The following is a 13,721-nucleotide window of genomic DNA, read 5'->3' as shown; positions in this document are numbered from 1 at the left end:
TGGTATATATAAACAAATATTAATCGGCTGTAAAAGATAATGAAATATTGCCATTTTTAGCAACATGGATGGACCTAGAAATTACCACACTAAGTGAAGTAAGAGAAAGACAAACAGGATACCACTTCGTTGTGGAATCTAAAAGATATATACAAAACAAACAGACTCACAGATGTAGAAAACAAACTTGCTGTCATCTGAGGGGAAAGGGAAGGGTGGGGAGGGATAAGTTAGGAGTATGGGATTAACAGATACAAGCTACTATACATAAAAGAGATAAGCAACAAAGATTTACCATATAGCACGGGGAACTATATTCAATATTTTGTAATAACCTTCAATGGAAAGTTATCTGGAAAACACACACACATACACAGCTGGGTCACTCTTCTGTATACCTGAAACCAACACAATATTATAACTCAACTATACTTCAATTAAAAAAATAAAATTGTGGGCACAGGCAAGAAACACCCCTGGGCGGTGCGGGCGACCTGACCGCACGGCGCCCCCTGGTGGCGGGGAGGGCACCTCTGCTCTAAACCTCAGGGTGTCCAGGCCCCCAGAGCCAAGCCTGGGCTTTAACACTGTGACGTAATGCTTCAGATTCTGGAGTTGGGGTATTACATCACGTTTCTCATAAAATTGATCATCACCTGAATGAGTGAGTGGATCTCAAAAGTACAGAGCTGATAGAACAGCCAGGAACAGAGCTGCCCTGCGTGGCCTCCAGGGCCACCCCTGGGAGGACACTCTGGCCCCATCACACTGTTCACTCCTGCTTCAGGGCTGAGAACAGCCAAGGCAAGCACTGTCTCCTCCCAGGCCCGAGATCTGGACACTTGGGATCGGCCTTGGGTCAGGCTGTAGAAAAAACCCAGACAGGAAGTAGGTGTGTTTCTCATTTATGCAGCTGTGCTGCGAGTGTAAAGAAGCCAAGACCAGAGTGGCTGCACAGGGTTGGGCCCAACCTCCTCCTGTCTTGTGGATCTGCTGGCTTGCTTTGCGGCTTCTACCTCCTGGCCCAATATGGCTACCTAGGCCCTGCCATCTCATCTGCATTCCAGGAACTGGGAGGGGAAGATTATGATATGACAAGCAAGCCTCTTTAAGGACACATAACTTCTGCACACTCCCAAGGAAGTGTCAGTAAACCTGTATTACTGAACAAAGGGGAGAGAAGCTATCAAGGGACAATACCATCTCCATCTACCTGCCTGGTGAGGAGTGGAACCTGCCTATGTGGACCTGCTTCCTCTTCTCTGAGCAGGACATGTGAGTCCAGCTGTCAGCCCCTGACAGAGCCTGGCCCCTCATGTGCTGGCATCTGTCAGCTGTAACTCTGGTGCCCCCTGACCAGTGCTTTACATCCTCACCTCCTTTAATCCTCACAGTGACTCCCTTGGAGGTGGGCATCCTTGTCCCCTTCCTGCTGGTGAGGAGAAAGGCCAAGAGGTTAAAGCTGCTCGTCACAGGGTCACACTGGTGGGAGGCACCAGGCTGCAGTGGGCAGAAGGTGGCCTTCAGGGCTAAGCCCACTGTCCCAGCTGTCTCATTTGTGTGCAGGCTTGAATAAACCATTTGATTCTCTGATAGAGACTTACCAATGGCGGGGTTAACAGAAGGGATTGAGGTCAAGCTCTGTAAAGCGCTAAACACCAGGGAGCCCTGGATACAGTAGGAATGGCCACCACCATCGCAGGGGGTGGGATATGCGCCCAGTCCGCGCCCTGCAGGCGTGACCCCAGGCTCCTTGGCTTCCCAGGGGCCACACCGACTCTGGGATGCGAGCAGGAGCCCTCCCACCCGTGATGGGATAAGGGGTAAATAATGAAAATTTAAAAGTTTGTTTGGTCAAAGCTATGGTTTTTCCAGTAGTCAGGTATAGATGTGAGAGTTGGACCATAAAGAAAGCTGAGTGCCGAAGAATTGATGCATTTGAATTGTGGATAAAACCACTACATATATGGCCACGACATATACGACAGAGGATGAGATGGTTGGATGGCATCACCGGCTCGATGGACATGAGTTTGAGTAAGCACCCAGACTTAGGGATGGACAGGGAAGCCTGGCGTGCTGCAGTCCATGCGGTCGCAAAGAGTCGGACGGGACTGAGCGACTGAACTGATAACGGCCATGATGGGGCTTCCCAGGTGGCTCACTGGTAAAGAATCTGCTGCCAGTGCAGGAGACGTGGATTCAATCCCTGGGTCGGGAAGATCCCCTGGAGAAGGAAATGGCAACCCACTCCAGTATTCCTGCTGGGAAATCCCATGAACAGTCCATGGGGTCGTAAAGACTGAGCAACTGAGCACACACGCAATATGGACATGTGATAAAACTTACTGGAGGTGTGAAGTAAGAAAGTGAAGCCATACTATACTGCCTGCTATACTAGGCAATGGTAACATAGCAGTTTGCAGATCCTTCTGTGATTTGAAGACACAGAGTTGAAGCTACATTTCCAGTAGAACTTTGGAACATCTATCAGTGGACATGTGACAAAATGCCAGAAACAGTCGTGAAAGAAGTTTTCACAACACAACATAGAGCTCACCTATGAATATGCTCTTGGTGCTTGGAAAACAGGCATTTAATACCTTTCTTAATGAGGGAGGAAATTCTAATGAAAAAAGTGTGATGTCAGCAAAACAAGTGAGTAAGTAAAAAAAAAATGTATAAAATACTATGACTTGGAAGATAAGTGCTTAGGTACAACTCACAAAATCAGTTATTTCTGCAGTATTGCCATGAATCTACACATATTTTAAATATATTCAAATATTTTGTGTGTCGCAACAAAGTGTTTTTAATTTTGTTATTCATTTCTCATGTTTTACTATGTCCTTTTTAGTGTCCCTCTCTTATTTTTCATTATTTTATCTTCTTGGACAAGGTTGCCTTATGGCCAATTAGTTATGCAGTGGAAATACTTGGAGCAAGCATGCTTAGGGCAAAAGAACCAGACACGCATCCTGGTACACCTGAGCCTGTAAATTATAGTGAGGAAAGAAGGACCTTTAAAAAACAAAAACCAGTGGAAGTGTGTTGATTTACAATGTTGTGTTAGTTTCAGATGTACAGCAAAGTAATTCAGTTATACATTCATGTGTTTTATCTGTGTGTATATATATATATGTGTGTGTGCTGAGTGGTTTTAGCCGTGTCCGACTCTTTGTTACCCTACGGACTGTAGCCCACCAGGCTCCTCCGTCCATGGGATTTTCCAGGTAAGAATACTGAGCGGGTATTGCATTCATCAAGAACACTGAAGATCCCTCCAGGGGAATCTTCCCAACCCAGGAATCAGAACCCGGGTCTCCTGCGGCTCCAGCACTGTAGGTGGGTACTTTACAGCTGAGTCATCTGGGAAGCCCAGATATACAGTGTTGTTGTTCAGTCGCCCAGTCGGGTCTGACTCTGTGACCCCATGGACTGCAGCTGCCAGGCCTCTCTGTCGATCACTGTCTCCCGAAGTTTGCCCATGTTCATGTCCATTGCATTGGTGATGCCATCCAGCCATCTCATCCTCTGATGCCCTGTTCTCAAATATATATGAGACCTCAAATATATTTATATCTCCTTTTCCATTATAGAAGGAGCTGGAGGGTTCCAAGGGACAGGAGCCCGTGGCCCAGGCTCACTGTGGGGTGTCTTGCAGGGCCCTCAGCCAGGCCCCAGCACCCCCGGCAACCCTCCCGACCCTGATGTCCAGTACAGGAATGGCAGGGCCTGCCCGGCCTTGAGGTCCACTCCAGGGCCCGGGTGGGCAGGCCTGGGCAGGAACTGGGGCCCCTCTCCTCCCTGTCGGCTCGTGTGGCCCTGCTCCCGGGGCCCCGGCCAGACCTCAGGTGATGTGCCCAAGCGCCGGCCACCCCGTCCAGGGGTCCCAGGGCAGCGCCCACCCGCTGAGCCTTCTCCTGACCCTCGGTGCTTCCAGGAGGCCACGGCTGCAAGAGCTGCTCCTGGGCTCACGTCCAGCCTTATCCACCCCGACCACAGGAGGCCAGCCCTGCACCCTGGGTGGGAGACGTGCCAACTGTGCCTGTCGGGCGCCCTGAGTGCAGCGTGTGAATCCGTGACAGGTCCACGAAGCCCCAGTCCCATTTCCCCGATCCTGGGAAGGACGCGAGGGCCAGCCCGAGCCACGAGCCCCTCCCCCGGGGCCGGGGCAGAGCCTGCAGGTGGGATGGTGCTGGGTCCGTGCAGCCCGTCTTCCTGTGCCCGCTCACCTGGCCGCCAGGTGCTTGCCCAGGGCAGGGCCTCCTGGCCACTTCATAAGAAGTGACTGTGAAGGATCTAAGTGGAGAAGTTCACACCACATGCTCTTCATCTTCCAATATGCACGTGCATCTGACACCAGGCTTGGGGATAACCCTCCAGCACCAGCTTTTGTATTGTCTGGCTTTCGTGTGTCCCTGTCCCGCTGCTCCAGACAGACAGGACCCTGAGGCTCTCACACACTCGGGCCTTGGAGCAGACCCTTCAGGTCCCTGTGCTTCAACTGTGTGTGTGCTGAGGCGTTTCAGTCGTGTCCGACTCTCTGTGACCCTATGGACCTTAGCCCACCAGACTCCTCTGTCCCCGGGATTCTCCAGCAAGAATACTGGAGTGGGTTGCCATCCCTTCTCCAGGGGATCTTCCTGATCCAGGGATTGATCCCGCATCTCTTATGTCTCTTGCACTGGCCATTTCACCGGGTCCTTAGGAGAACTGAACACGTGAGTCTTAGACAAAGTCCTGAGACAGCGCCTGGCGCTCAGGAAACGCTCCACAAAGGTCAAAGTGAAAGTCACTCAGTCATGTCTGACTCTTTGCAACTCCATGGACTCTATAGTCCATGGAATTCTCCAGGTCAGAATACTGGAGTAGGTAGCCTTTCCCTTCTTCAGGGGATCTTCCCAACCCAGGAATCGAACCAGGGTCTCCTGCATTGCAGGCGGATTCTTTGCCAACTGAGCCATGGGGGAAGCCCCACAAAGGTGCGCCATTGTTAACTCTCACCGTGAGCTTCCTGTTGGTCAGCACGTTTCCCTGAGTTGAGACCCCACCCCGGCTCCTTCCCACGCACGTCTCATGCAAGTCGTTAGGGGTTATCAGTTGAATCACCACAAGTATTTTTGTAAATGCTCCTGTTGATGCTTTGGGCCATACTATACCCAGAGGTCAGACTGCCCGCAGTTTTCATGGAAAAGACGCAGGCGTGGAGGTGAAAGGGGAGGGTCTGCACTAGGAGAGCCTCTAGCTTCAAAGCCAAGCAGATCCCAACTGATCTCTGGCATCACCCCCAGCAGCCTGGCCTTGGGCAAAACACTCTCTCAGACTCGTTTTTCTCGTTTATAAAATAAAGAAGAATCCTTTTACCTACCTGCAAGGATTAGTGGTGCTGTTAGTGGTGGTGATTTAGTCACTAAATTGTGTCCAACTCTTTGTAGCCCACCGGGCTCTTCTGTCCATGGGATTCTCCAGGCAAGAATACTAGAATGGGTTGCCATTTCCTCCTCCAAGGGATCCTCCGGACTAAAGGATCGAACACACATCTCCTGCATTGCAGGCAGATTCTCTACTGCTGAGCCACCAGGGAAGCCTGGAAGGATTGTGAAAGGGCTTTGTATAAGAATATGCATATTTTTTTCTTTCCTTAAAAATCGAGTTGGGTTGGGAAAGATCTGGGGGTTGCGGGGGGTGTCCTCCAGCTTCAGGCTCAGGAGGGGGCTTCAATCCCTTTGGGATGCAGACTTTGGGCCCTCAGGCATCAGGGCACTTGCTTGTCATCTGGAGCTCAGATGTCTGCCCTGTCTGGGCATTTTTTTCTAGGTGGGCTGCAGAGGCCGGGGCGGGGGGGCGTCCTTCAGAAAAAGGCTGAGTGAAACAACTGTGGTCAGGACCTGGGTGGTACCAGGGAGCCTCAGCACCGAGTGGGTGGGGTGGGATGGGATTTCCTGGGGAGCATTTGGGATTTGGTTTAGAGAGCATGGGCATTTGTTCCTGTGCCCAGGGCGACCACATGCCCTGGTCTCAAGATGTGGGAAAGCCCCCTGGAGACCAGGATAGTTGCTCGCTTCTCCCGAGGCCCCCCTGCTGACCCCTGGCCTTCCAGGCCCCCCAAGCCAAGGGAGCCTGGCTCTGGGGCTGTGGCTGACCTGGTGCGGCAGCTGGAGGTCAGAGCCCTGGGGTCACAGCAGAGGAGGGGCTCTCGGGCCTCCAGCCACATGAGGGCCACAGGAGGACCGCAGCGCCTCTCCGGTCCTGTGTCTGTCATGAGGACCAGTCACCACTTCGCCGGGTTGATTACACACACTCCTGTCTGAACGCGCCCAGGGGCAGTCCCCGAGGCAGGGATTCAGTCACTGGCTTGTTGAGCTGAATTGGGTACTAAGGGAGCTGAGTTGGCCTTTCTACAACAAAGAGAGAGGAAGGGCCTTGCTCTGGGACCCCAGAAGAAGCTTACGGACACCCCTGTATTGCACAACCAACTAATTCATCTTTGCAGGGAGTACCACCCCACACCAGGCACTGGCTCCAGGTGGGGGGTCCTGCCCTCCCTGTGAGTGACAGGGCCCCCCCCACGCCCCCACCAGACGCCCATGATTGTAAAGCTGTTTGCAGGTAGCCCTGTGCCTGCGGCACCTGTGACACCCAGGGTGGTCCCGCCCAGCAGCACCCTCCAGGGTGGGGATCCAGGGGAGGAAGACGGGCAGCTCTCCCGTCCCCCAAGATTCACCCGAAGGCCAGCACGGAGGGGAAGCGGGCTCTGAGACCAGGTGGCTTCTCTCCCCCACAGGGGCTCATTTCAGCTTCACAATGTCTTTGAGACAAGCCTACCCGTGTCCGCAGAGGGTCACGCTGGTGCTCTGGGTCACATGTCCTACGAGGGTCTTGTCTCTACCCCTCTCCAGCCCCGGTTCTCAGGCAGAGACATGAGAGTTTAACACGAACGAAGAAACGATACCCCAGAGGCCTGGCTGCCGAGTTCGGCTGGGGGTCTGGCTCCCAGCTCTTCTCCAGGCTGTGTTCTGATGCCCCGGCCCCTCCCGGGGGAGGCTGAGCTGTGCAGACGGTGTGGACGGCAGACAGTGTGTGCCGTCCTCACAGCTGAGCCCTTGGTGCACGCCCCAAGGTGGTATAGGGGTGCACTGGGAGTCAGGCCAGGGGGGCCCAGGTTGCAGCCCCCCTTGTCTGTGGATACCCTTATCCAGAAGGTTCCCTTACTCCTCAGGAAAATAAAGACCTCCTTCCACAGCGTTCTGTGCCCCAGAGACGTTCCCAATGGAGTCACTGTGGGGGACGTGTTAGGAAAAGCATTATCACAAAGGAGGAAGCACTCCAGAATTCTGGGGGTGCAGGAAGGGTCAGAGGAAACTCCCACCAGAAATCCACGTTGGCCCCTGAACCCTGGCTGCAGGAAGCCGGGAGCCGCCTGGGAGCCTCAGCTCTGAGGCCACCGTCTCCCTCGTCGTGGTACACATGCTTCCTCCTCCTGCCGAGGCCCGGGTGTTCACTTCAGGAGCCAAGGTTCCTGTAGTCATAGGACCTCGGCTCCTGCCTGGAAAGCGAGCAGTCTTAAGGAACCCATTCTGGCTCCTGATGCAGAGACGTTTCTCCTCGGGAGGCTGACTGCCTCCAGGAAGGGCTCAAACTGCAACTAAAGACTCTGCATGCTGCAACTGAGATCTGGCAGAGCCAAAGAAATAAATGTCTGTTGGCCGCTCGGTCGTGTCTGACTCTTTGTGAGCCCCTGGACTGTGGCCCGCCAGGCTCCTCTGTCTGTGGGATTCTCCAGGCAAGAATACTAGAGTGGGTTGCCATTTCCTTCTCCAGGAGATCTCCCCAACCCAGGGACTGAATCCGGATCTCTGGCATTGCAGGCAGATTCTTTGCCATCTGAACCACCAGGGAAGCCCCAAATAAATAAATAAATCAGTTTTTTTTAAAAAAATCAAACTTATTCTGGGGGAAACAAATTCCGAATTGGCCGGTTTGCCAGTAAGGACTGGCTTTGTTGATTAGGTTATGTGGTAGACGTCTCCTATGAAGCAGACAGCTTAAATCTTCAGCCCTCAATCTATTCAAAGCACATAAATACTGTGACAACTTCTAAACTTTGTAACTACTAAACTTGTGACATCATTTTAGAGATCAACTTAAAAACGCAAGAAGGGCACGTTGTTCTGCAATCATTTTCAGAAGAACACGTGACCCTGAAAGTCTGCTGATCACTGCCTAGGTGACCTGTCCTGTGCTGGCACGGGGCCCAGGTGAACTTCTCTCTGCCTTCTGGGCCCCCTGGGGTAGAGGAGCCCCTGAGGCCAGAAAGGCTCAGAAGGCATATTGGATTCCCCTGATTGGAATTAACTTACTGCATTATTGGACTTCCCGAGTGGTACAGCGGATAAGAGTCCGCCTGCCAATGCAGGGCACGTGGGTTTGATCCCTGGCCTGGGAGGATCCCACATGCCTCGGAGCAACTAAAGCCTGTGCGCCACAACTATGGAGCCTGTGCTCCAGAGCCCATGAGCCACAAATACCAACCCCACGTGCCGCAAACACTGAAGCCTGCGAACCCTGGAGCCTGTGCTCAGCGACAAGAGAGGCCGCCACAATGAGAAGCCCACACACCGCAGCTAGAGAGTAGCCCCCTCTCAGTGCAAGAATCCCATGGACTGGGGAGCCTGGCAGGCTACAGTCCCAAGAGTCAGTCACGGCTGAACGCCTAAGCACGTATGCATGCACCACGACTAGAGAAAGCCCGCATGCGGGAAGGAGGACGCAGCACAACCAATAAATAAATAAATAACAAAAAATTTTACTGCATTATTGAACGTAAAAGGCTATGTGGCCATCAAATATATTTCCTAAGCTTTCAGCGATGTGGAAAGACGATCATGACACATTACCAAGCGGAAAAAGAGCAGGGTTACCCCATTTGTAAAATAAACTGTGCTCAGAGAAAAGAGATTGGAAGGATATATCATACTGTGAAGTGTGCTTATTTCTAGATGCTCACTGTAGGTGATTTTCAGAAATAGTTTTATGGGGTGTCATAGATATGCCATAAACTGCACCTATTTAAACTGTACAATTTTATACCATTTGAGGTATGAATATACCCTGGAAATCATCACAGTCACCAAGTGTTGTGCTATATCCATCACCACGAAAGTCCTACACCTGTGAGTGTATGCACAGAGTTATGTGACCATGATCAGAGTCTATTTTAGAATATTTTCATTCATCCCAAAAGAAACCCCATCCCCATGAGCAGTCACTCTCCTTCCCCGCCAGCTGCTGCAGCCCACGGCAATCATGGATCTCCCTGCATTTGCCTGTATTCTGTACATTTTGTATAAATGGAATAAAACAGTGTGTGGTCCTCTGCGACTGCTCTGACTTTGCACGATGTTTTCAAGGTTCATCCTTGTAGCAAGTATCAGTACACTTTGGTTAACCACTTGAGAAACCGTCAGAACATTTTCACAAGTGGCTGCATCATTTTATATTCCCAGGAGCAGCACACGAGGGTTCTCATTTCTCTACAGCCTCCTGCCCACTTGTTATCCGGTTTCTTTCTTTTTTTTTTTTTAAACTATTATAGCCTTCCTAGTGAGTATGAATTGATATTTCACATTTTGTGGTTTTGATCTGCATTTCTCTGATAACTAATGATGTTGAACATCTTTGCATGAGCTTATTGGCCATTTATGTATCTTCTTTGGAGAAATGTCTATTCAGCAGCTTTGCCCATTTTGAAATTTGGTCATTTGTCCTTTTATTATTCAGCTGAAAGTGTTCTTAATATATTCTAGATAAAATTCCCGTGTCAGATTAACAATTTAAAATATTTTCACCCATTCTCTATGTTTTCTTTTCACTTTCTTGATGGTAGCTTTTGAGGCACAGAAGTTTTTAAATTTGATGAAGCCCATATTATTATTTTTGACATTTGTGGTTTTAGCCTTGTATCTAAGAAGGCTTTGCCTAACCTCAAGTCATGAGGATTTGACCCTGTTTTTTTCTTAGCTCTTAGAGTAGTGTTAGTCACTCAGTCGTGTCCGGCTCTTTGTGACCCATGGACTGTAGCCCACCAGGCTCCTCTGTCCATGGGACTCTCCAGGCATGAATACTGGAGTAGGCTGCCTTTTCCTTCTCCAAGGGATCTTCCTGACCCATGGAGAACCCATGTCTCCCCCATTGCAGGCAGATTCTTTACCATCTGAGCCACAAGGGACCAGGTAGTTATTACGCGTGCTTGTGTGTGTGTGTGTGTGTGTGTGTGTTGGGGGGGGGAGTAGTGTGTGTCTAATTTCATTTTTCTTGCATGTAGGTATCCAGCTCTCCCAGTATGATTTACTGAAAAGACTGCTCTTTCCACATTGAACAGTCCTGACACCCTTGTCAAAAATCAACTGACCACTGGAATTCCCTGGAGATCCAGTGGCTAAGAATTCACCGATGCGGGGGACACAGATTCAATCCCTGGTGAGGGAAGATTCCACATGCTGCGGGGCAGCTAAGGCCATGTGTCACAACGACTGAGCCCACACATTCTAGAGACGGTGCTCTGCAACAAGAGAAGCCACAGCAGCGAGAAGCGTGCCCCACAGCTAGGGAGTAGCCCCTGCCCCACCGCAACTAGAGGAAGCCCGTGCCCGGCAACGAAGACCCAGCACAGCCAAAACAGGTAAATAAAACATTTCCAAAAACCCACTGACCGTAAATGTGACAGCACAGGTTTGGACTCTCAATTCTATTCTACTGGCTTAAGGCTAGATCTCCAGATCTCTACTGGCTTAAGGATAGTCTGTCCTTGAGCCAGTAACACCCTGTCTCAATAACCATAGCTCTGTAGTGAGTCTTGAAACTGGGAAGTGTGTGTCTTTGAACTTGGCTCTTCTGTTTCAAGATTGTTGTAGCTGTTCTGGATCGCTGGAATTCACATATGAAGTTTGGGGTCAGCTTGTCAGTTTCTGCAGGGAAGCCCAGTTGCTGCTGGGCTTTTGACAAGGACTGTGTGAACCCATAGACTGATTTGGGGAATACTGGCCTATTAACAATGTTAAGTCTCCTGATCCATGATGTGTTTCCACTTACTTAGGTCTTCTTTTATTTCTTTCAACAATATGTTGTTGCCTTTGGAGTATCAGTTTTTCACTTCTTTTTGTTAAATTTATGGGACATAGTTATACTGACTTTTAACATCCCTGTCTGGTCATTCTAACATCTGTGTCAGCTCTGTGTCAGGTTACATGATTTTCATCCTCACTATGAATTAAATTTTTTCTGACGTGGGTAGTAATTCCTCTGGAGGCCAGACACTGTGAATGTCACTGTTGTGTGCTGGATGTTTTCCTGGACACTCCTGACTCTGGGACATGGCTAAGTTATTTGGGACCAGTTTGATCCTCTTGCACGTTCAGTCATGTCCCGCTCTTTGCGACCCCACGGACTGTAGCCCACCAGGCTCCTCTGTCCATGGGATTTCCCAGGCAAGAATACTGGAGTGGGTTACCATTTCCTTCTCCAGATCTTCCTGACCCAGGGATCGAACCTGCATCTTCTGCAATGGCAGGCAGGTTCTTTACCACGGCACCATCTGAGAAGCCCAGGTCTTGCTTTTCAAGACTTGTTAGGTGAAACTGGAGCAGTGCTTCATCTCGGGCTAATTAGTCCCTATTTCCTAAGAAAGATCCTTCTGTGTGTCCTCTAGCCTATGCCCTGTGAATGGTTTTTCCAGCCCAGCTGGTGGGAACAGGCACTACCCTGACCCAGCGTGAGCACAGGCACTTTCACCTCCAATCCTTTGTCCTGTGCTCATTCGCCTCAGGGGCGTCCGACTCTGTGCGACCCCTGGGCTGCAGCCTGCCAGGCTCCTCTGTCCATGGGATTCTCCAGGCAAGAATGCTGGAGCGGACTGCCATGCCCTCTTCCAAGGGATCTTCCCGACCCAGGGACTGAACCCGTTTCTCTTACGTCTCCTGCACTGGCGGGGGTGGGGGGGTTCTTTACCACCAGCGCCGCCGGCTCATTTACTTGGCTGCCCTGGGTCTCGGTGCTGGGATCCATCACCGCGGCCTGCTGCTTCCCCGCGGTGGCGTGCGGGCTTCTCTCTAGTGGCACGTGATCGCGGCAGCTGCAGTGCGGGGGCTTAGCTGCCCCAAGGCCTGTGGGGTCTTAGTTCCCCAGCCATGGATCGAACCCGTGGCCCCTGCACTGGAAGGCACATTCTTCACCTCTGGACCACCAGGGAAGCCCCCTGTCCTGCCAGATCCATCTCCCTTCATCTCATGACTCTCAGCTCCATCCCCTCAACGTGGGGAGTCTTTCAGATTCCACCTGTGCCTTCATGCTTGGCTGCAGCTGGGAAACTCAGGGCAGTTGCAAGGCCTAAGGTAGGCTCAGACAGGCCCTTGGTCTCTCGGGGGTACCTGTACTCTGTTGTTGGATTTCCAGTGTCCTTAAAACCTTCATTCCACACATTTTGTGTGGAGTTTTGGTTGTTTTAGGTAGGTGAGTAAATCTGGTCAGTATTACTCCAACTTGGTTGGAAGCAGAACTTCCTACTATAGTTTTTATTTATTTATTCTACATATTAATAGTTTCCACGTTTTCTCTAATAAACATGTGTTTACTTTGAAATGGGGGGGAAAGCGGTGCTATAAACCAGCCCTGCAGGTTATTTATAAGAGTGAAAAGTTGGCAATACCTAAAGGTATTAGGTACCCAATGTCCATATGAAAATGTGAAGTGAAGTAAGTAGGATATAAGTGTCTGTATAGAACATGACTTTAATTCTGATAAATAAGAATGCGTACAAAGGCTGTTGGTGGGAATGTAAATTGGTGTAGCCACCATGGAGAACAGTGTGGAGTACCCTTAAAAATAACGAGTTACCATGTGATCCAGCCATCCCATTCCTGGGCACATACTTAGAAGAGATGAAGACTCTAATTTAATGATCCATGTGGGACTTCCCTGGTGGTCCAGCGGCAACGACTGTGCTCCCAACGCAGGAGCCTGGGTTTGATCCCTGATCAGGAAATGAGATCCCTGCAACTGAACTGATCCTGGCAACATGCCTGTGACTAAAGACCTCGAACACCACGACGAAAGAGATCCGGGATGCTGCAACTAAAAAGGGCCCCAAACAAAAGGAGACATGCACCCGAGTGTTCACACAGCACAGCTTACAACAGCCAAGACACAGAAGCAGCCAGTGCCCATCAAGACGGCTGGTTTGGGAAGATGCAGTACGTGTATACAGTCGTCACAAAGAGTGAAATATTGCCATTTGCAGCAACATGGACAGACCAAGAGAATGTTATACTTAGTGAAATAAAACGGAGAATGACAAATACTATATACCACATCACTTATACGTGGAATTTAAAAAATACAAATGAATCTATATACAAAACAGATTCACAGACATAGAAAGCAAACTTATCATTACCAGATGGGATTGGTGGGGGGAGGAATTAGGAGCATGGCATTAACAAAGTAAATACATAAAACAGAGAAGCAATGAGCTTCCCAGGTGGCTCAGATGATAAAGAATCTGACGGCAATGCAGGCAACCCAGGTTCAATCCCTGGGTCCGGAAGATCCCTTGGAGGAGGAAATGGCAACCCACTGTAGTATTCTTGCCTGGTGAATCTCATGGACAGAGGAGCTTGGAGGGCTACAGTCCATGGGGTCACAAAGGTTCCAACATGACTGAG

At 50.4% G+C, this 13,721-nt stretch overlaps 1 long non-coding RNA gene across 1 annotated transcript; it reads left to right on the top strand.

Annotated features, from left to right (window-relative positions):
* Nucleotides 1–10,064: 10,064 nt before the first annotated feature.
* Nucleotides 10,065–13,415, top strand: LOC133068346 (uncharacterized). The gene is made up of 3 exons (XR_009695496.1): nucleotides 10,065–10,235; nucleotides 10,328–10,684; nucleotides 12,907–13,415. It is a non-coding gene; the product is annotated as an uncharacterized LOC133068346 (long non-coding RNA).
* The last annotated feature ends 306 nt before the right edge of the window (nucleotides 13,416–13,721 follow it).

Source organism: Dama dama, chromosome 13, assembly GCF_033118175.1.
Source record: "Dama dama isolate Ldn47 chromosome 13, ASM3311817v1, whole genome shotgun sequence".
Lineage (NCBI taxonomy): Eukaryota > Metazoa > Chordata > Mammalia > Artiodactyla > Cervidae > Dama > Dama dama.
This window is presented reverse-complemented; position numbering and strand designations above follow the sequence as displayed.